Source organism: Ambystoma mexicanum, chromosome 13 (genome assembly GCF_040938575.1).
Source record: "Ambystoma mexicanum isolate Mex_15411 chromosome 13, UKY_AmexF1_1, whole genome shotgun sequence".
NCBI lineage: Eukaryota > Metazoa > Chordata > Amphibia > Caudata > Ambystomatidae > Ambystoma > Ambystoma mexicanum.
Window position 1 is genome coordinate 614,450,494 of NC_090938.1, and position 22,596 is coordinate 614,473,089.

General features: G+C 47.5%; 1 protein-coding gene across 3 annotated transcripts in view; it reads left to right on the forward strand.

Moving 5' to 3' along the window:
- DNAJC7 (DnaJ heat shock protein family (Hsp40) member C7) overlaps window positions 1-22,596 on the forward strand; it is an 838,484-nt gene that overhangs the window by 239,518 nt on the left and 576,370 nt on the right. The window lies entirely within an intron of this gene.

Genomic DNA, 22,596 nt, shown 5'->3' on the forward strand with positions numbered 1-22,596 from the left:
TCGTCTGTCCCCGGCCCCGACGGGCTCGGCTCACGCCCTGCTTATGGGGATGAACACCCCGGCGACACTGACGCACACAAAGATTCACATAAAGATAAGCACACAACCCATGGCTCTTCTTCGTCTAAGTCGAAGAGAGCTTCGGCGCCCAAGGAGACGCAGGTTCCACCGGCGGCCTCCTCGGACCGTTCGGGTTCGAAGCCCCTCTCGCAACCGCAGCCGCGACCTGCGACTGGGCTTTCGGCAAACAAGGGCACCACCACCAAACCATCGGCCGGTGCGCATCAACAGAAGGCGCAGACCGCCGTACAGCGCTCGATACCCATAGCGTCGAAAACTCAAGCTTCCGCCGACAAGAATGTCGCCGATAGCTTAGCCAGGATCGTTGTAGCCGACGCCCAAAAGCGTACGCCGAAGATTTCGTCGAGCGTTACGCATAGAGCAAAGGATACGCCGAAAACACCCGAAGGAAAGCAGGGACTACCTCCTTCAGTCAGGGAGTCTCCCGACACACCTGAGGGTTTTGAGGAGGGCGACGGGACACTTTCCTCGACGCTTTGGGAGAGGTCGAGCCATTTCGAGGTAGACAACTCGAGTTTTCCCCCGCTAGACCGCTCTGGGGTACCCCATGAAACTATGGAGAGACTCCACCTCTGTATGGAGAGGATGGAAAAGTTTATGAGTACCCAAGCCCCTCTAACTCTCAGAAGAACTAGAGAAGGGCCTCAAGACGACCCCAGAGCCAAAAAACCGAGGCTGGTCGATCCCCTGCTGGACACAGCCTCAGACTTCCAAGATGTATATGACCTCACTGGGGAGGAACAATACTTAGAGGAAGAAGATGATTTCATGGACAACGAAGGACAGAACCAGGAGGAATGTCTAGAAGACAGAACAGACATTATAGAAGAAGGCTTCGGGATTAGCCCAGGAGAAGGACCTTCGCACCCCTGGCAATCACCATCAGTGTGTTCCGACACTGATGCCCTAAATCTAACTCCTCCGGATAATTCTCCAGTTAGGAACACGTCTCCAATTGACGATCAGCCTACTTTCAATGCACTGTTGCGCAGAGCAGCAGCGCATTTCGAACTGGACACGGGAGAACTCTCTCCAGAATTAGACTTTGTAGAAAGAGTCATTAAAGAAAAACCCCCGGTCAGCCAGACCATTCCACTCCTCGCCTCAGTTAAAAGGAGGATCACCCCGTCGCTGTCCACTCCCGCATTGATCAGAGGGGTCAATCCACGGATTGAGAAACTTTTCGCTCCTTCACCCTCAGACCCGCTCTACATTAGGGGACATTCCATACCGGACTCCCTAGTTGTATCTAATACTAGAAAGAGGGCAGGGGTACCACTTTCCACCAGTGAGGCACCCCCTGACAAGGAGGGCAAGAGGCTATATGCCCTTGCAAAAAGAGTTACTTCCTCGGCTGCCTTCTCAGCAAGAATTGCCAACAACAATTCCTTGCTTGCGAGCTACGCAGACGCGCAGTGGGCCAAACTGCGCAAAGACGCAGAGGAAGCACCGGAGCCTTTACGTACACGCCTACTGTCGACTATTGGCGAAGGAACACAAGTGAACCAGAGCATTGTAAAAAACTCTCTGGACGCGGCAGAAACAGCAGGACGTTCCCTGGTACAAGGAATACTCCTAAAGCGCCATGTATGGCTGCGCAACTCAGGCTTTAAACCGGAGACACAGGCGTCTTTAATAAATAAACCTGTCGAGGACGCCAACCTCTTCGGAAAAGCGGTAGATGAAGCCCTAGAGATGGCCAAAAAAGAGTTCGACACTATCAAGACTCTTGACCAGATCTCTAACCAGACGCGGCTATGGCAACAAGCGCTTTTTTCGTGGCCAACGGCAACAACAACAAGGTCACCATCAGCAATACCCTGCCACCAATTACCAAGCCAATAGTGGCCAGTATAGCCAAAGAGGCCAACGCCGGGGCAAAGGGAGAGGTCGGGGATCCACCCCCAGAGGCTCCCAAGCCCCCAACAACTCCAAGTGACGCGAAGATTCGCGTCCCCTCCCATGCAACACCGGTCGGGGGCCGGATAACATCCTTTCTTCCTGCATGGGAGGAGATAACGTCAGACCGTTGGGTACTTTCCACCGTAGCCCACGGATACTGTATCGAATTCAACAGTTCCCCATCCTACAGACCCCCGAGGGGACGGCGGTTGACGCCGGAACATCTTGCCATCCTTCTTCAAGAAGTACAACAACTGCTGGAAAAAGGAGCCATAGAGGTCGTGCCTCTCTCAGGTAACGGAAGGTATTTATTCAGTGTACTTCCTTGTACCCAAAAAGGATCTAACCATGCGCCCTGTATTAGATCTGCGCCCAGCGAACAAGTTTATCAAACCCCAAAAGTTTCGTATGGTGACCTTACAGGACGTGATCCCGCTGCTTTCACAGGGAGATTACATGACAACATTGGACATGAAAGATGCATACTTTCATATTTCAATGTTGCCAGCGCACAGAAAATACCTAAGGTTCATGATAGAGGGCAAACACTACCAGTTCAAGGTGCTACCCTTCGGTATAGCTTCAGCACCAAGGGTATTCACAAAGGTACTGGCAGTGGCTGCGGCCCACCTGCGCAGGTTGTCCATCCCAGTTTACCCTTACCTCGACGACTGGCTCATAACAGGGGACTCCTACGAAACATGTTTCTCCAATACCCAAAATACAGTAGACCTTTTGTTCCAACTGGGCTTCTCCATCAACGAAAAGAAGTCCAGTCTAGACCCCAGTCAAATCAAACAATTTCTAGGGGCTCTAATTCAAACAAGGGACGGCCTCGTCTTCCCCTCCAAAGAGAGGGTCCAAAACATGCTGTTTCAGATCCCCCAATATGTGACCGGCCGAGAGGTGACGGTACGCAAAGCAATGCGCTTGCTAGGAATGATGGCGTCGTGTATTTATTTGGTACCTCACGCGCGCCTGCGCATGCGCCCAATGCAAGAGTGGCTCAACAGCCAGTGGTGTCAGGCCAGCGGACAATGGGACGATCTAGTGGTGGTCTCGCAGGCCTTGGTTCTCTCGCTACAGTGGTGGACAAAGGGGAACATGGAAAAAGGAAAACCCTTTGCCACACCCGCGGCGGAAGCCACTCTAACCACAGACGCATCCCTCACAGGATGGGGTGCTCACCTATACCATCACACTGCTCACGGAGTGTGGACTCCGAACGTAGCATCCAAACACATCAATCTACTGGAGCTACTAGCGGTATTCAAGGCGCTAAAAGCCTTCCAAGAACACCTACAAGGCAAGACAGTAATGGTCCTTACGGACAGCACTACAGCCATGTACTACATCAACAAGCAGGGGGGCACCCACTCTCCAGGCTTGTCCAAACTGGCCCAGAATATATGGAAGTGGGCTCTCAAACAGGACATGTTCCTACTATCACTACATGTACCCGGGGAACTCAATCTGCTGGCAGACAGACTCAGCAGAGATTTCCCCCTGCCCGAAGAGTACGAATGGCGTCTGCACGAAGACATCGTCTTCGACGTCTTCACACAATGGGGATTCCCAGAAATAGACCTGTTCGCAACCCTGGAGAACTCTCAATGCCTAAGTTACGCCTCCAGGTACCCCCAGAACCAATCCAAGGGGAACGGTCTATCGATGCAATGGTCAGGGAAATTTGTTTACGCTTTTCCCCCGACTCCCCTTCTCAACAAGGTGGTGCACAAGATGCACCAGGAACAAGTGACCATGATACTGGTGGCCCCAATGTGGGCCCGACAGCCATGGTTCGCTCACTTGATGGAGATGTCTCTATCTCCCCCAGTAAAACTCCCCTGCCCGTACAACATGCTATCTCAGAACAAGGGCAGGACTCTGCACCCATGCCCCCAGAACATGAATTTAGCAGCTTGGCTCCTGAGGTCATAGAGTTCGGACATCTACAACTCCCGCAAAGATGCATGGACATCCTCAGGGAAGCCAGAAAACCGAACACTCGCCACTGCTATTCTAGCAAGTGGAAGAGATTTGTCATCTGGTGCAGGAGTAAAAGCATCAACCCTATTGACTGCTCTCCCACACATGTGGTACTATACCTGACCCATCTCTTGGATTCAGGCCTAGTGTTTAACTCCATTAAAGTCCACCTAGCGGCACTTTCTGCATACACCACCTCCCAACTCAAAGTGTCGTGGTGGAGGATCCCAGTGATAAAGGCATTCATGGAGGGAGTAAAAAGAATACACCCCCCGATAGCTGACCCTGCTCCCGGATGGGACCTTAATGTGGTACTTACCAGACTCATGGGCTCTCCATTCGAACCCATGCACAAAGCATCCCTTAAACATCTTACTCTTAAGACTGCTTTTTTAATAGCTATCACCTCCATCAGGAGAGTAAGTGAACTTCAGGCTCTTTCTATTCTAGACCCCTTTGTTACAGTTCACAAAGATAAAGTGGTTCTACGCACTCACCCTAGGTTTGCTCCGAAATTTATTTCTAAATTCCACGTAAACCAGTCTATAGAACTACCAACGTTCTTTCAAAATCCTTCCAATTTGGGAGAAAGGACTCTGCACACACTTGATGTACGCAGGGCGGTCATGTTCTACATGGAAAGAACCAGACCATTGAGGAAGACTAATCAGTTCTTCGTCTCGGTGGCAGCAGGAAGAGAAGGAGATGCGGTTTCAAAATCCACTATTTCTAGATGGATTGTTCAATGCATCACTCTCTGCTATACTCTTGCTAAGAGAGAACTACCCTTTAAGCCAAGAGCACACTCTACTCGAGGCACGGGGGCATCCATAGCATTCATTGCAAATGTTCCCCTTGAGTCCATCTGCAAAGCGGCTACCTGGAGTTCTGTGCACACCTTTACAAAACACTACTGTCTAGATACACACTCTAGATCTGACTCCCAGGTGGGACAGGCAGTATTACGACACCTTTTCTCTACTGTTCCTTCTCATAACCCACCGCCAACTCCGGGTACTGCTCGCTAGTCTATGCACAGCATGTGATTCTAAGCAGATTAACAAACATCAGAAGAGAATGCATTACTTACTGTAAAAGCATTTCTGATGGTTGTATCTGCTTAGATTCACATGCGCCCACCCTTCCTCCCCGCTCGGATGGAAGGAACATAGACTTCCTTTATATATCTCTCTCTCTTTCTGTACTCACTCACGTCTAGAAGGCTCCCTCAGGGCAGAAAAAATACAAACAGAGGGACCTCGACGCGTGAGGGATTGTGGGTACAACGCACGTCACTATAGGGATAGTGTTTCAGACACGCCTGGTCGACGTCCCCTTTTCGACTACGAAAAACAAGATGCAATACTCCGCAGTGACCACTGGATGTCGGACCTATGCACAGCATGTGAATCTAAGCAGATACAACCATCAGAAATGCTTTTACGGTAAGTAATGCATTCTCATCTATCTGAGGCTTGTGGAATCTGCTTAGATCGCATGCTGTGCATAGGCCGACATCTAGTGGAAGCTGCGGAGCATTAGTTTGTTTTTCGAAACTCGAAAATGGGCGTCGACACAGGGGGTGCCAGTAATACTATCCCTAGTGTGACGTCCACTGTACCCAAGATCCCTCACGCGTCTAGGATCCTCAGATTGTTTTTTTCCGCCATACTGGTCAGAAGCATTTTGCGGAGTCCCCTGGCCTTAGCCATACTTTTGCTAAAAATTTAAAAATAATAATCTATTGACATCCTTCCCCACCCCAACGTCGAACTTCGACGCCGGCTGGAGAAGAAATCGACCGTCGGCTGCTGCACGACGGATTTGGGCCTCGGAAGGCCGCTGGCCTCGGCCCGGGCCTTGGAAGGCCTCTGCCCTGCAAGTAGGGAGAGGTACATACTCTACACTCTTGGTATATAGGTACACCTTATACATTTCCTACACTTAACAGCCCGCTGCCTCAAGGTGCGTATGGAGGGTACCCCTTTTCAATTCTGCCCCAAGTGCAATCGCAAATACCCTTGGGTCGACGGGCACGCCACGTGCAATCTCTGCTTCCCGAGGGACCACCCCGAAGCGAACTGCAGAGCGTGTAGTAGGTTTAAACTTAAGACACTAAAGGACCGTTCGACGAAGCGTTGGGCTCACCACGCCAGGCAGGCGGCCATGGCAGCGGAGGGCGCCTTCAGCGACGGCAGCACTTTCGGACGGCGAGGGCATTACGGCGTCGAAAGACAGACGAGCGCAGGTCCCCGACCTCGGAAGGTCGTCCGGCAGGGCGGCTATGGGGAAGACCCCCGGCGACACAAGCACTTCACATACTACACACACTAAACACACTAAGTCCAACCGAGACTTGACGACGTCGAGTTCTCGGAAAGAGTCACAAACAGAACGGTCCGATTCGGTGTCCTCTGGGCGCTCTCGATCAAGATCGCCGCATGACTCCAGGCAATCATCCACTCTTGCCAAGAGTGCCTCGCTCCCTAGGCTAACAGAAGTTCGATCGTCGGAAGACGAAGACGACTTCCACCCCCAGGCCGCGCTCCAGGAGTCGGAGCCCGCAGTTAAAACCAGCGAGGCCCCACGCTCGAAGGACAAGGACACCACCCCCGATCCTCGACGCCAGGCGTCGAAAAACTCCAGAGCCACTAAAGGACAGGGAAAACATTTTTCCACTCACGGGGAGGGGGGAAAACAGCAGAAGAAACAACCTTTGCACTCTTCCACACCTGTGAAACACACCACTCCCCCTAAACAGACTGACAAAACCAGGTCTGCTGATATGTCTAAAACCAGCAAAGCTACTGAAGATAAATCCCATAGACTTGCTGAGAGAGTCATTCCCAGTTCCAAAAAATGGTCGAGTGAAGACATAGATAGGGTCATGTCAAGAATGTCTTCTTTGGCAGATTTTTATGATAAAAAATCCAGAACATTTCCTCTCGCATGATCCACAGGGGGCGACACCCTCAGGCTCTACTGATCCTATCCCCCCGAGTAAAAAGCCCCGGTTTGAAACTCCGATGAGGTCAGAACCCTTCGAGGTACAACCATACGCAAGACCATACTCACTGTATCAAGGAGAGGCTTCCTTTTGTGAGGACCAAGAATTTGGTATGATAGAAGAGCAAACCGGGACGGGCTACTATGGGGATGATGAGGACCAGGAAGAGGAGGACCCGGAAACATACAGAGTAGATTCCCCGGTAGAGAACGATGCCCCGGTTACCGACTCCCCGGTCGATAACCAACCCCTCCTAAACGAGGTTCTCGCACGCGCAGCAGAACATTTCCACATTGACACCCACGGTGTCCAGGAGGAAAGGGACTTCGCAGAAGAGTTAGTGGGAGAAAGGAGGCCTGTTGCTCAGACCATCCCTATCCTTAAATCCATTCAGCGGAGAATAGATCCGTCCCTGGTGAACCCGAACCTCACCAGAGCAGTCAATCCCAGGGTTGAAAAACTTTTCAGGGCAGCCCAGTCTGACCCTCTCTATACAAGAGGACATCTGAAGCCAGACTCCCTAGTTGTCACCAACACTCGTAAGAGGGCTGGAACACCCTTGTCATCGTCCGAAGCTCCTCCCGACAAGGAGAGCAAAAAACTATACGGTTTCGGCAGGAAAGTAGCCTCAACGTCCGCCTATCAAGCAAGGATTGCAAACTCCACCACCCTGTTGGCCAGCTACAACTGCCATCAGTGGGAAGAAGTCGCGGCACTCATAGCCTCTGCTCCTGAACCTTTAAAGGGCCAGTTAGCTCGGATTTCCGCAGAGGGTAGAGCCGTGTCTGGTTGCATTTTGAAAGCAACTTTCGACGCCGCGGACAACGCAGGCAGATTGATAGCGGAAGGCACTGTTATCAAAAGACATGCGTGGTTACGGCAGTCGGGTTTTAAGGCAGAAACCCAGGCATCATTGTTGGACAAACCGGTGGAAACCGATCGGTAAGGCGGTCGAAGACGCACTGAAGAATGCCAAGGACGAATACGAAACACTCAAGTCCCTTGGCCAGTTAACAAATAAACCCCCTAACCAGAGAGGGAATAGTAATTTTCATCGCCCACGCGGCCAAAATTCCCAGAGAGGATCTACCTATTCCCAAGGGCAGGGTACACAGTGGAACAACAACCAATAGTCTACCCAGGGTTACGCCAGGGGTAATAGGAGAGGTCGTGGTAAAGGCAGAGGCAGCCCCAACAAGGGAGGCGGCACGCCTCCACCAAAGCAGTGACGCTCAGTTCAGGGTCCCTTCTCACGCAACCCCAGTAGGGGGACGCATTTCCAACTTCACCCAGGCTTGGGAAGGGATCACATCAGACAGATGGGTGCTGTCAACAGTATCCACAGGATATTGTATAGAACTCTCTGCAGCGTCCCCGGAACCATCCTCCACGACAAAGAGTACACTCTTTAGAACATCAGAAGATTCTCCTCGAGGAGATCGCCATTCTGCTAGAAAAGGACGCGATAGAACTCGTCCCGGGACACCAGGTAAACAAGGGTATTTATTCAACTTACTTCCTTGTGCCAAATAAAGATTTGACAATGCGCCCAGTATTGGACTTACGGCCTGCCAACAAATATGTGAAGCCCCAAAAATTTCGTATGACCACGCTACAAGAGGTAATCCCCCTCCTAAAAAAGGGGATTACATGGCAACCTTGGATATGAAAGATGCTTATTTTCATATTTCCATGTTCCCAGCGCACAAAGTATTTGCGCTTCAAGGTGGACAGCCGACACTACCAATTCAAGGTACTGCCCTTCGGGATAGCTTCAGCACCAAGGGTATTCACCAAGGTACTGGCGGTGGCGGCTGCACACCTACGCAGGGAGGCAATCCCAGTGTACCCTTATCTGGACGACTGGCTCATAACGGGGGAAACCACAGGAATTTGCAGGACAAACATTCAAAGGACTATCAACCTCCTTCACGAGTTAGGCTTCTCAATCGACGAGAAAAAGTCAAGCCTAGTGCCAAGGACCTCAAAACAATTCCTAGGAGCAATCCTAGATACCCAAGAGGGGTTGACCTTTCCTTCAGAAGAAAGAATTCGGAATATACTACTGCAAAGTCTGCATTATCAGCCCGGTCAACAAATAACGGTACGCAAAGCAATGCGTTTACTGGGCATGATGGCGTCATGTATTTACCTGGTCCCGCACGCGCGCCTGCGTGCCATGCAGGAATGGTTGGCGAAACAGTGGTCTCAGGCAAGTGGTCAGTGGGACGATCTAGTGGTCGTTTCACCAACACTGGTACAAAGCCTTAACTGGTGGACAAGAGAGAATCTCGCACAGGGGAAACCCTTTTACGATCCCGAGGTACAGGCAATAGTCACTACAGACGCATGCCTGACGGGGTGGGGAGTTCACCATCTCCACCACACAGCTCAGGGTCTCTGGTCTCACTCAGTGGCCAAGAACCACATCAACCTGCTAGAGCTTCTGGCAGTATTCAGAGCGCTTCAGGCGTTCGAGCCCCACCTACTAAACCTGTCAGTGCAAATCCGGACGGACAGCACAACAGCCATGTTCTACCTGAACAAGCAAGGAGGGACTCGCTCGCCAAATCTGTCCAAGCTTGCCCAGAAAATCTGTATATGGGCACTCAGACGGAACATCTTCCTGTCATCACAACATGTTCCAGGGGAGCTCAATTCCCTAGCGGATGCTCTGAGCCGAGACTCCCTCCCAGAGGAACACGAATGGGTTCTACACAGAGGTCGTAGAAAATATCTTCTCTCAGTGGGGTTTCCCCACTATAGACTTATTCGCCACAAGCGAAAACAGACAATGCCCAGGATTTGCATCCAGGTTCCACCAACCAGACTCCCAGGGGAACGCCCTGTGGATGAACTGGTCAGGGATATTTGCGTACGCTTTTCCACCAACTCTTCTCATCAGGAAAGTGGTGAACAAGATGAACAGAGAGTCGATGACGCTCGTCCAAGTTGCTCCCATGTGGGCAAGACAACCGTGGTTTCCACACCTACGCAGGATGGCGGTGTGCGAGCCCATCAAACTTCCAGCCTGGTACAACCTACTGTCCCAGCACCAAGGTCAAACAGTGCACCAGCAACCCAACTCAATGAACCTGGCAGCATGGCTCCTGAGGTCATAGAGTTTGGACATCTCAATTTGCCACAGAGGTGTATGGACATCCTAAAGGAATCTAGGAAACTAAACACAAGGCACTGTTACTTTGACAAGTGGAAGAGGTTCGTTATCTGGTGCCAGAGTAGATCTATCAACCCGGTTGATTGCACTCCTTCCACTATTGTTACATAGATGCTCCACCTGCTGGATGCAGGATTGGTTTTTAACTCACTGAAGGTACACCTGGCAGCCCTGTCGGCTTACACCACTTCCCATAGCAAAGTTTTTTGGTCGAAAGTACCAGTAGTTAAAGCCTTCATGGAAGGAGTAAAGAGACTTCACCCTCCTATTTCAAACCCACCACCAGGGTGGGACCTTAATGTGGTGCTAGCCAAGCTCATGGGCCCCCCTTTCGAACCCATGCATAAAAGCAGTCTCAAACACCTGACTTATAAAACGGCCTTCTTAGTAGCTATTACTTCTATAAGAAGGGTCCGTGAAATTCAGGCTCTGTCAGTGCAGGATCCCTTCTTTACTGTCCATAAAGACAAACTGGTTTTACGCACACACCCTAGGTTCTCACCTAAGTTTATATCTAAATTCCATGTAAACCAGTCCATCGAGCTTCCGGCTTTCTTCCAGGACCCACAAAGCTCGGCTGAGGTGAAACTACACACCCTAGATGTGCGTAGGGCGGTCCTCTACTATGTAAATAAAACCAGACCGCTAAGAAAAACAGATCAACTGTTTGTCTCCGTAGCAACAGGCAGAGAGGGGGGATTGCGTCTCTAAAGGTGCCATCTCGAAATGGATTATTAACTGTATCCAGCTGTGTTACTCACTCTCTGAAAAAACTCTGCCTTTCACGCCAAGAGCCCACTCTACTAGAGGCATTGGGGCCACTCTGGCTTTCATTGCAAATGTACCCCTTGACACCATTTGCAAAGCAGCTACTTGGAGCTCTATTCACACTTTTACTCGGCATTACTGCATTGACACCCATTCCAAGGCAGATACACAAGTGGGACAAGCGGTTCTAAGACACTTATTTGCTCATGACCCTTCTCACATTCCACCTCCTTCTTCAGGTACTGCTTGCTAATCTATGCACAGCATGTGATCTAATCAGATTCCACAAGCCTCAGAAGGGATACATTACTCACCGTAATCGTATTTCTGATGCTTGTATCTGCTAAGATTCACATGCGACCCACCCTTCCTCCCCTCTGAGAGAAGGCGCATGATTGCTTGTAGTCTTACCTTTCTGTCTATCTGCTTGGATTATCTGTACTCGCGCTACTCCTCATGCTACCTCATGTCAGAAAAAATACAATCCGAGGATCCTAGATGCGTGAGGGATCTTGGGTACAGTGGACGTCACACTAGGGATAGTATTACTGGCACGCCCTGTGTCGACGCCCATTTTCGAGTTTCGAAAAACAAACTGTAATGCTCCGCAGCTTCCACTAGATGTCGGCCTATGCACAGCATGTGAATCTAAGCAGATACAAGCATCAGAAATACGATTACGGTGAGTAATGTATCATATATATATATATATATATATATATATATATATATATATATATATATCTAAGGAGGTTCCGTTGAGAAAGGCAGCCACACCTTTTGAGATCCAATACATGGATCCTATAGGCCCACTTCCAGCAATAAATAAGTACAAGTACATTCTAGAAATAGTGGATTCTTGCACTAGGTTCACCTGGATGATTCCTCAAAAAGTAGACTGCAAATCAGTCATACAGGCACTTAAGGGTGTAGTAGTGATGACCGCAACTCGAACGTCCCATGCTGGTAATGGTCCAGCTTTTTCGGCGAGGGCTCTGAAGAAGGCATTAGAAGCATGGGGAACAGAGCTGCAATTCTCACATCTGTTTTCGCCTCAAGCAAACGGTATTGTAGAGAGAGCAAACCAGTCCATAAAAGTGAGCCTGACTAAATGCATTCTGTAACTTGGAGGTAACTGGATAGACCGTGTGCCCTTAGTGATCAGGAGTTTAAATAATTTACCACGCCAATCTCTATGCAACGGTAAGACTCCATTTGAACTTTTGTTTGGGAGAAAGATGTATATGCCGGATCTGCATACTCTTCCCATCCCCCTTCTAGTCACGATCAACTGCTAGTGGCAACGCTGCTGAGGGAATCCCTCCACGTGGAAGCTGCTGAGGCCAGTCCTGAAAACGCTCTCAAAGCAGGAGGTTGGGTCCTGGAGAAGATCCATGATAGAACTCAGTTTGGCCTGACCTACAGACCAGCAGTGTAAGTAATCTGAGTGAAAGGTTCCAGAACTTCTGTCCTAACCGCATTACCACTCAAGAGAGGTACCAGGCAAGTTTCTGTGGATCACCTGAAATACGCTCCAGATGGTTACTGCAATGGCTCCACGCAATCCTCCTCTTCCAAGTGAGGAGCCCACGGAAGATGGAGATCCGTCAAATGATGCCGATAGGCATTCAAGATGAGGAAGAATATGCCACCCTTGACTATGCGTCCACAATTCGAGGAAGTACTGCAGGTCTGCCAATTTGGAAACGGAAAGCCTTTCTAGTTGCCAAAATGATGAAATAATTCTTTTGGACAGACTTTCTGAAACAGTGTTATAAAATGCTGGTTGTGTATTTTCTCCTACTAGGGCTCAGCCTCACTTTATTGTTCTTCTCACTGACCTCCGGGCATTTCCTGAGCAAGGTTTTCACTACACCTGCAAGCAAAGAAGTTGTTCTAAAGCCTTTAAGTTCTACACACATGTTAAAAAAGAGAGAGCCCCAAGAGCCAGGAACTCCAACCTCAATACAAATGTTTCCTCTAACTATGGGTCATGTGTGGATGCAATTGTTAAAGACATTTAATGGGCCACCTACACAGCTGCAAGGTCACACCTTTTCTGTGATTGATGAATACAGACTGTTTGCACCCAGTAATCCTGTGTCCAGAACATACAGAGAACTGATATGAACGAGGCACCAGACATTTGCGCAAAATGCATTATTTGATGTGTTTGATGTGGAGGATCTCCATGAAATGGGGCCCCATGTGTGTTATGTGCTATATTACAGTGCCTTTTTACTTGTCAAACGTGAGCCCATTCTGTGGCCCAAATACACATTCTGGGAACACTGTGCAGTGCCCTTTCAAACTGACAGGCCTGAATTCAAAGCACAGTTCCCATATTTTTCACTGACACCATTCCAAGCAGGTGATTACATGTTTGAAAATCAGTATAAATTCCCTCCAGAGCCACATAATGCACAACACATGTATGTTGCAGATTTAGTCATTTTCGACAGAATACTTTGCAAACATGACTGAACAAATATGGCGGGAAACTGTCCTTCAATGGTCTACTTGGGGGTCAACAGGTATGGCAAATCAAAGGTGTTCACACGTTAGACATGGCATGTAGATTCCCACACTTTTAATTATACGCAGTTCCAGACCACTTGCAGTAATAGGAACCTGAGTTTCTACCCTGAGTGGAAGAAGGCAGAAGGTGAGTTCTGGGATGCGTCTTATAGAGAAGCAAAAGAACGCAATGGCACCAAGCATGTTATGCATCAGGGAGACCGGTGTTATGGGCGGTTCAAGCAAATTAATGTAAGAAAAGAAAAGCAGGACTCGGTGTGGGCCCATATAGGGCTTGGAACTCACATAACACCTCCCTGACACAAGCTATATAGATAGGTAAGCTGTGCCAAGGAATGCTTTCACAGTATCACCTGAGTGAGGTGATACAATCTCTAGATAACTTCATAAAATAGAATTGGACGGCTATCATGCAGTCAGCTGCTGGTCTGAGGTGCACCCAAAGCGGGTGTTTCATTGGAGCAGCTACCTGCACCACCTCTGACCCTACAGTACCTTGTGAGGTGGCACAAGCGTCCATAACCGGTAGAACGAACACTTGGTCACAAACAATAATGCAAATCCTGCAGACTAAAAGTGCAGATTCTAATGATCAAGCGCTACTGCAGGGTTTCTATGCGCTACAGGATGTCATTACAGATGTAATAGGATTGATTAAAAATGACTTATCTATGAATCGAAGCGACCAAGAATGTGCAGTAAGTCTTCTGTGATAAGATTTTCTGGACACTCAGAGGGGTCCCAGATTGGAATGTAACTTCGTGGCCAGACCAAATGCATGCACTTAACCTGTCCAAGGGTGCAACATGTCGGGCGATGTCAGGCTCCACTTTCCTGTAGCTTAGTGTACTGGCAAAGAGCGTAGTAGCAGCATCTGCCTGGTCGCCTGGCTGAAAAAATTGGATTGTGCACAGGGTACTAAACATTCCCATTCAAACAACACCTTCTATTATATGTCAAGAACTACATTCATGGGGTAAAGTGCATTGGGTAAATAACACGTGGGTCAGAGATGATTATGTTGCATCGTATTGACATGCCTGTGTTTCACCATCTAGTCCTGAAATAAACCTGTACTCATTATGTGAATGCACATGCTCTACTCGAATTGTGTACACATGCTGCGCCATTGAATGCCTGTGACTAACTCTAAATGCACACTGCATGTTGCGCCAATTGCATCTTTACAGTCAAGCGCATAGCCTAGCTAATGGTTCATAAATGGTACATTTCAATCAATCTTGTTGTCCTGTCACAGTGGGAATGCCAGCCCTGATCACTGTAAATGCCCAAGTTAAATGTTGTGGTTTAATTTTGAAGCCGCCTGGATTAGTTCAACTGAAATCATTACATTGGCCCAGCTTCACTTTACAGCAATTGGAATACCACCTCGTTAAAAATGCATTTGGAGGTGAAAGCACTGAAGATGCACATCTCCGAGCACATTTCGCTGTGGTCAAACAGATTGCGTCTTTGCTAGCCTCCAAAAATACGATGCAAGAGGCCATGCACTCATTGATTGACAGTTCACAGTTCAGGGTGTTCAGTACTGGTCTTTCTGTGGTGGCAGCAGCGGCCACAAGTACTCTACATAAAGGGTTAATTGCCTTGGACACAGCCATTAAAATGCGGACTTTGTCGAGTGCGTGGTACTGCTGGCTGTTGCTAATACCTGGAATGTCTCATATTTTGCTGCAGACACTGTAATTCATGACAAGTCGCAATATGAAGGGCCTTGAAGCAACTAGTTTCCGATTCAGTGCAGAACTTTGCAGACATCTTGGATACGAACAATTTGCCCAATTTCAAAAACATTTCATTTTGTCATCAGCTATTTCCAGATGCACAGTGTGTGCCGAGGAATCACTTCTTGCCAAAAACATAGGAGTCAAAGTCTCTTAACATTATCTGTGCATAGAGACATTTGTCGAATCCAAAGGTACTTCCCACATGTAGTCTACTGGGAGTTCATTGAAATTCCCCCTGAAACCACGCCTTGTCATGGGAACATGTCAGAGCAAGATAAACTGCTCAGGAAATGACAAAAGTGACCCAGAATATTGCCAAATGCGACCAATGCCACGGCCAAGGATGCAGCTGGACCCTCTGTCGCAAAGCCTGACGCAAGCCAGCCACAAGATGATCAATGCCTACTCACAAACCCTGAAACCCATGGACCTCGGAGAGGCGAAACAATTTATGGATTTCTCTGGTTCCAGGATTACATGGTATAAGGAAATGATGCCCAAGACAGTAGAAAATGATGACCTGAGCATCCTGTTTTCGTCCCCTCTGTGCTTCTTAACACACCTCAGAAAAAGGCTTGTTGCTAATCCGGGGTTCAGAAGGCCTGAAATTCTACAAAATTAGCCCTGGCGGGCATCTCATTCAGAGTTCAAAGAACTGAAAATATATCGCATTATACCTCAAGATGCACGTTTAAGTGCAAGGCAAACGTACAAATTGGATGACCTCCATGTGCAGATCTGTGGCGCTCACATATTGGTTTACTTTCAGGGACACTGATTCAAACTATTGACAGTTAACGCATATGTGCATGTGGTCAAGATCACACAGTCCACAGCACATTGGGTCAAGAAGCCAGGAGCCAAGCAATGCTGGTTAATTGCCAATGGATTCTCAAATTATCCTTTCTTATCTTTAAGCTATTGCCTGTAATGATTTTCAGTTAACCTAAATACCTCACATTGAATACATGCATTGATTCATGCATCCTTAGCTTGTTCCATTTACAATATAGTGGACTCATTCTGAATACCTCAGTGTTCGATACATGTATTCATTCATTCATGCTGGTGTTGGCAATTAGTGCTAACTATTTGAAATGTGACGCAGCCGCTGATTTTTTTTTTTTGTGTATAGCACCATAACATGCTTCTAGGCGCTCCTCAGTTTAGCAAGCAACTCATGTTTATTTTTTGCATGCAGCAATAATTTGCTAAGATATGAATGTGTAAATGTTTTTGTTTCTGCCACCAATATAGGCAAACTATGTAAATATAGCTCCCGGTAGGTGTATTAATGACTTCAGAGCTACAAATCCTTTGATCTGTGTCAAATTGCCTTGAGAGGGGTGTCAAGGATAATAGTCTGAGAATACAATTTAGCTCACATCAGCTGACTTTGCACTGTGCAGAGGAAGCATTTGTTCCTTGGTAAAAACGCACATACTATCCAACAAAGCAGGGGGCATTTGACAAGTGACAAATGCAGACACTTGATTCAGATAATATGGTCAAGTTATTAAATAACGCACGTGTCTTTAACAGAGAACACATGCATACACAGGAAATTGTAGCTTCCACCTCCATCAGATAAGCCTAACCCCAAGTGGCAACTTCCTGTCTTAAACGGCACGTAGCAAGATCAAGAGTTGCTTTTTACACCATTTAGATCTGATAAGCAGTCAAAGGGCAGGAAACATCAATAGACCGTCCTCGTCAAGAAGCTGATGACAGGCTTTGGTCCTGTGCTGAAACAACCATAGAATGCAATGGAATAGTCATTGAATAACAGATGCGAATTTCTTTAGTGTACATATCGAATACTGTATGTTCAAGCAAAGCAAAAGAACACTCTCTTAAGCAGAAGGAACACTCTTAAGCATTCGAGCCTTCACCTTCCAGGTAGCGGAAATGACGACAGACAAAGTCCTGTCTTAGATATAAAGCACAAGCACACTCGGGAAGGGGCGAAGGTTCACACAGCAATCTGCAAACTCGAGGCCTGGGGGTTGGGAAGAGATCGGTCATCAGAGCCCAGAGCAGTGGGAAGAGAGATAAGCAGGTCCCTCCGAACAGGAAACCGGGGTCGGGTCATATGGAGCACATCTTGTCCTAAAGTGTGAGTTGAAATGTGGAAGTGTTGCTGTGTGCATGTTGAGACTAAAGGCGTTTGATATGTTCTGCCACTCCATAGCATAGCTGAACATAGTATGAATCCCAGGTCACTCGCGCTGCTAAACTAAACATGATCAATTGTCCTTTCCTAGATAAATGTAAACCATGCTCTTTGCTTACATAGCAGTCTTTTTCATATGTACGGTAATGTGCCATTTCACAGTTGCTTTTGTCATAGCGTGGGCAATGCAAATTAGAGCTTGTAGAAGATAGATATTAAAAATGGTATACACGCATTTCATCGAAGTACTTTTCATCGACCAAAACTTTTTTTTAAAAAAAAATAAAAATATTTTTGGGGGTGTTTTTTTGGGGTTGGGGTATGATTATATAAGTAAGGGGGGGGGGGGTCTGGGGTGGGGAACCCCCACCCCAGAAATAAAATAAAAAAAAGTTTTGTGGATGAAAAAGTGGCGATGAAGTCCCACGATGAAAAGTACTTCGACGAAATAACATAGAACCATTAAAAATATATGAACCTATTGTCCTCATTGCCAATTGCATTTTTCTGAGTAATGCTTCATAATGGTGTCTGAGTCCAAAAGAACTTCACACAAATCCTGGCTGTATTTTGTTAAATTATGCTATTGGACGCAAACACTCAGGAAGGTTGTCCCAAGCGCTAGGTCAATTCCTGGGGTACCGATTACCATTTAACAGGACTTCTGATTCCATGTCCACTTACCACAGTCTCAACTGAGGTGGAAGGGAAGGGGGCTGGAATCCCGCTTGACCACAGGCAATGAAGTCACCTCCTGTGTAATGGATTCGAAGGCAGGTTACAAATTGGAAGGCTAGATGTACACACGTTACAATTAATATCCAACTAGGTTTCATGTGATGGGCAGAGCAGTCTGGCATTATGCACAAGTCTGTATCCAACATGAGTGCATGAAGAAAAGCCCCGGTTTTAAAGGCAGTAGAATAGCTTCCTCTATCTGTGTTCTTTTTGCGTTGCAGAAACTAAGCTTCATGAGAATTTCACACTCTGGGAATGGCGTTCAGCTAATCAAGTGGCTGGAAACACAGGCTCTAACTCAAAGTGGTCTGTCGATGCTTTTTCAGCCACCCGAGGCCCTTTCATTGGTGCCAACTTTTTTTTCTGGCTTGACCCTGTTATCAACCAGGTATGATGCACCCAACGTGGGGGTATTTGTACAGTAACCATCTTTAAGTTGTTAATTGCGTTTTTCGGAGGGCAATAACTTTCCAAGGCTTTTAGGTATAATTGTCAAGCCCTGTAGTGCCTCAGATTTGACTGTTGGCTGCTTTCCCTTCAAGGGTAATATTTGAGAGCACTGTGCCTACGTTCTGTGAACAAGCTGCAAAAAGTCTTGCCCTCTTAATTGCTGACCCAATCACTAGAATTTGATGGTTCAGCCTTGGTTGATAACATGTTTGCCAGTCATCCCGTTTTAGTTACCTCGTGAAGAAATTGTGCAGTTTTTAGTTTATCCTGGTTCTCCGTCCTCAATCATCAACAATGTGCTTACCAAAGTATCTGCATTTTCATTGAAAGTATATCTTCTCAGGAAAGCAGTAGGAGGGCATTTTGATTAAGATCTCTTTGATGTTGATTTTGTGTTTTGGAAGACAGTTTCATTTGAGCTACATTGGCTTGGAAAGCTTTTTTTCTATCTTCTCCACTGGTCTTTCTCTCGACCTGTGGCATTACATCTAGCCTCTGCTTACCAACGTTAGATGGACATTTCATCATAACTTATTTTGTATTTTTATTTGTGTAGCGCACAAGGCCCGAGGGCAACCGGGTGCATTTTTGGTTAAAGGCAGGTTACATACATAGTATTTAATTTAAATATACAAGATGTACAGGTTACAGTACAGACAAAATATAACCATGACAATATACATAAATGTACAAGAAGCATAAAGTGGGGAGTAAAGGATGCACAGTCTGAGCAAAATATAGGGCAGGATATTATGCGGGAGCGGCCTGGAATGCTGAGATATAAGTTCCAGTAAGGGTCAGGCCAAGTCCAGGGTGGCCAGCCAAGCTTTCACCTTGCACTTGAAGGCAGGGAATGAAGGTTCTGCTCTAAGTGGGTGGAAAGAGTATTCCACAGCTTCGCCGCAAGGACTGGGAAACTGCGGCCACCAGATTTGTGGAGGTTGAAGCGTGGGATGACAAGACAATTGGCGTGTGTGCTTCTGAGGGGTCTCGCTGCTGAGTGGGTTGTGAACCTGCTGGATGTAACTGGGGGCTTGATTAGCAATACTTTTGTGTGTAAGTGTCAGAGCTTTAAAGGAGATTCTTTGGGTAACTGAGAGCCAATGAAGGTTTCGTCTGTGTTCTGAGATGAGAGGTCCTAGGGATGTTAAGGGCCGCTCGAATAGCATTGTTTTGGATAATTTGGAGTTTTCTGATATTGCATTGGTTGGTACCTAAGTAGAGGGCATTGCAATAGTCAATTTTGGATAGGACCAAGGTCCTGGCTAGGGTAGTACAGTTAGCTGGTGACAGAAAGGGGCGGCAGGCAGTGATGAGCTTTCATGTGTAAGATGCAGCTGAGGAGACTGCATTGGTTTGTCTAGTTAAGGAAAGGGTGGAATCGATGTACATGCCTATTGTCTTAGTGTCCTTGGTCACTTTGATGGAGTTGCCATCGATGGTGAAGGCTTTGAATGAGGGGTCAAGTTTGTGAGGCGAGCCTAAGATGAGGATATCAGTTTTCTCGTTGTCTAGGCACAGTTCGTGCTGTGCCATCCAGGCCTGGATGACTTGATAGATGGAGTTGATAGCTAGGGAGTCAGTTTTATAAGCGCCTGTAATGGGAATAAGGATTTGGGTATCATCAGCATAATTAGTGTTTGTGAAGCCCATGCGATCCAGAATGTCGTCTAAGGGTTTTGTGAAGACATTGTAAAGTGTCGGGGACACACATGAACCTTGGGGGACTGCACATGCGACAGGTGAGGTTTCTGCAGTGGCGGTAGGGGAGAAGACTCTAGAAAGAGGTAATCCAGGCTGTAGCTTTCTTGGAGAAGTTGGCAGCAGTTTTGAGGTGGTGAGAGGATTTGATGGTTGACTAGGTCAAATACTGCGGAGCGGTCTAATAAGAGTAAGAGAGCCAATTTTCCCTTGTCTTTTAAATCTTCTATTTGCCTTTTTAAGTCTAGCAGCGCAGTTTCTGTGCCGTTGCGAGGGCAGAAGCCCGATTGCTGTAGCCCCAGGAGGTTGTTTGTTTCGAGATAATCTTGGATCTGCAGATGTGCTGCGCGATCAAGAATTTTTTAGAAGGAATGGCACAGTGGTGATTGGCTTATAGTTAGTGGAAATGTTGGCATCCAGGGTTGTTTTTTTTCAGAAGGGGAATGACCCAGGCATCCTTGAGGTTGTCCGGGACGATCCCCATTCTGAAGGAGGAATTTGAGTGAGGTGATAAAAGGCGCAAGGTTGTGTGAGGCCTCTTTGATAATAGTGTCAGGGCAGGAGTCTCCCTGATAATTAGTTGGCTTAAGGCTGTTGATGTGTTCAACTTCAGAGGTGGAGAGGGGTGAGAAGCAGAATGGTTGTACGGAGGCAGTATTAAGTTTGTGGTTAACCTGAGGAGCAAGCTGTGCTATGAAAGAATGCAGACTGTTTTGCTTCCATTAATTTTAGTTTGGAGCATATTAATTTTACCCTGAAAAGCCTCTTGGATGTTAGTGCACCAAGATCTGTCTTTAGTACAGGTGTCTGGAGGAGCAGGGCGGGATTCCAATTCCAATTCCTTTACGATTTTGAAGAGCTCCTTGGTGTTAGATTGGGCAAGTTCGATACGTTTATTATAAGTCTCTTTTTTTTTTTTGCAGATAGTATGGCTTCTTTATAGTTTAGCGTCGCTAATGCCATGCTTGCTTTATTAGGTTCAGTCGGGTGGCTTCTCCAGCGAGTTTCAAGGGTCCTTTTTTCCTTGCGTAGGGTTCTCAGCTGGGGCGTGAACCAGGAATTCAGGTGAGCCCTGGGTTTGGGTTTACGTAATTTGGCTGGAGCAATGTGATCAAATGCTTTTAACATGGTTTGGTTGTAGGGGTCCGAGCATACTGAAGCAAGGTCGTTGAGGGCAGGGAGGATGAGTGGGATAAGTTTGGCGCAAGTTATGTTGTGCTTATTCCTAGTGAGTGTGGCAGGTGCTATGTTAGGGGTGGAAAGGATAGTTTTAATGGGGATTCTGAAGGTAATAAGGTGATGGTCCCTCCAAGCACATGGTAGGTTGGAGTTGACCTTGGTGTCGCAATTAACGTCCGCAATCCAGTCTAGGATTCTACCCTTGGAGTGAGTGGGTGCGGTCACACATTGTGTGAAGCCTAGATTGAGTAGTAAACTGACATCATGGGCAGGAGCATCGTTCGGGTCGAGAAGGCCTAAATTGAAATCACCTAATACGATGATTTGCGAAGTAGTCTTGGTGTTTTCAGACAGAATGTGGGAGAGATCCTAAGTAAAGGTAGATATGGGGCCAGGCGGTCTGTAAATAATCTGTACAGTAATAGTCTGGTTTGGTGAGATAGCGAGCTTAGCTGAGAGGGATTCTGCTGATTTGAATTGGCCAGGGGTGGAAAGACTGAGATTTATAGCTGTTTTGTGAATAATGGCTATGCCTCCTCCTTTAGTTTGAGAACTGTTGGGGTCACTTCTGATGATGGTGTAGCCATTGGGGATCGCAAGGGAAAGCAAAGGTCCTGAGGCTGCATGGAGCCAGGTTTCGGTAACTGCTATAAAGTCCAAGTCATGAGTGGTGATAAGATCAGCCATGTCGAGGGCATGGGCAGCAAGAGACCTGGAGTTGATCAGTGATGCTTTAATACTTGTTGAGGGTTGTGTACTGGGCAGTAAGGTATGAGAATCGGGGGAAGGGTCAAGCGAGGATGAGTCCAAGGAAGGGGTGGGGTCAACTGTGTGCTTGATGTTGGGGGGGGGGTTTGGTAGACTGGGTACTGACAGAGCGATGGTAGGCGATGTGTGACAGTCTGGACCCTAATCTAAGGTTTCTCACTGAGGTAGCGCACGGTTGCTTAGGTGTGGATTTCCTGGTGAAATGTAGCCAGAGCGTTGGATTGTTAAGGTGGGGGTTAGCCAGTAGGGCGTCCATAGTAGAAATGGAAGGGAGTTGTTGGTGTGCGTTGTCGTGGGTGCTGCTGATGCATTGTGCCTGCTCGGGACGATCCGTGTTCAGTATTTGATGTGATACAGAGGGATGACACCAAGATGT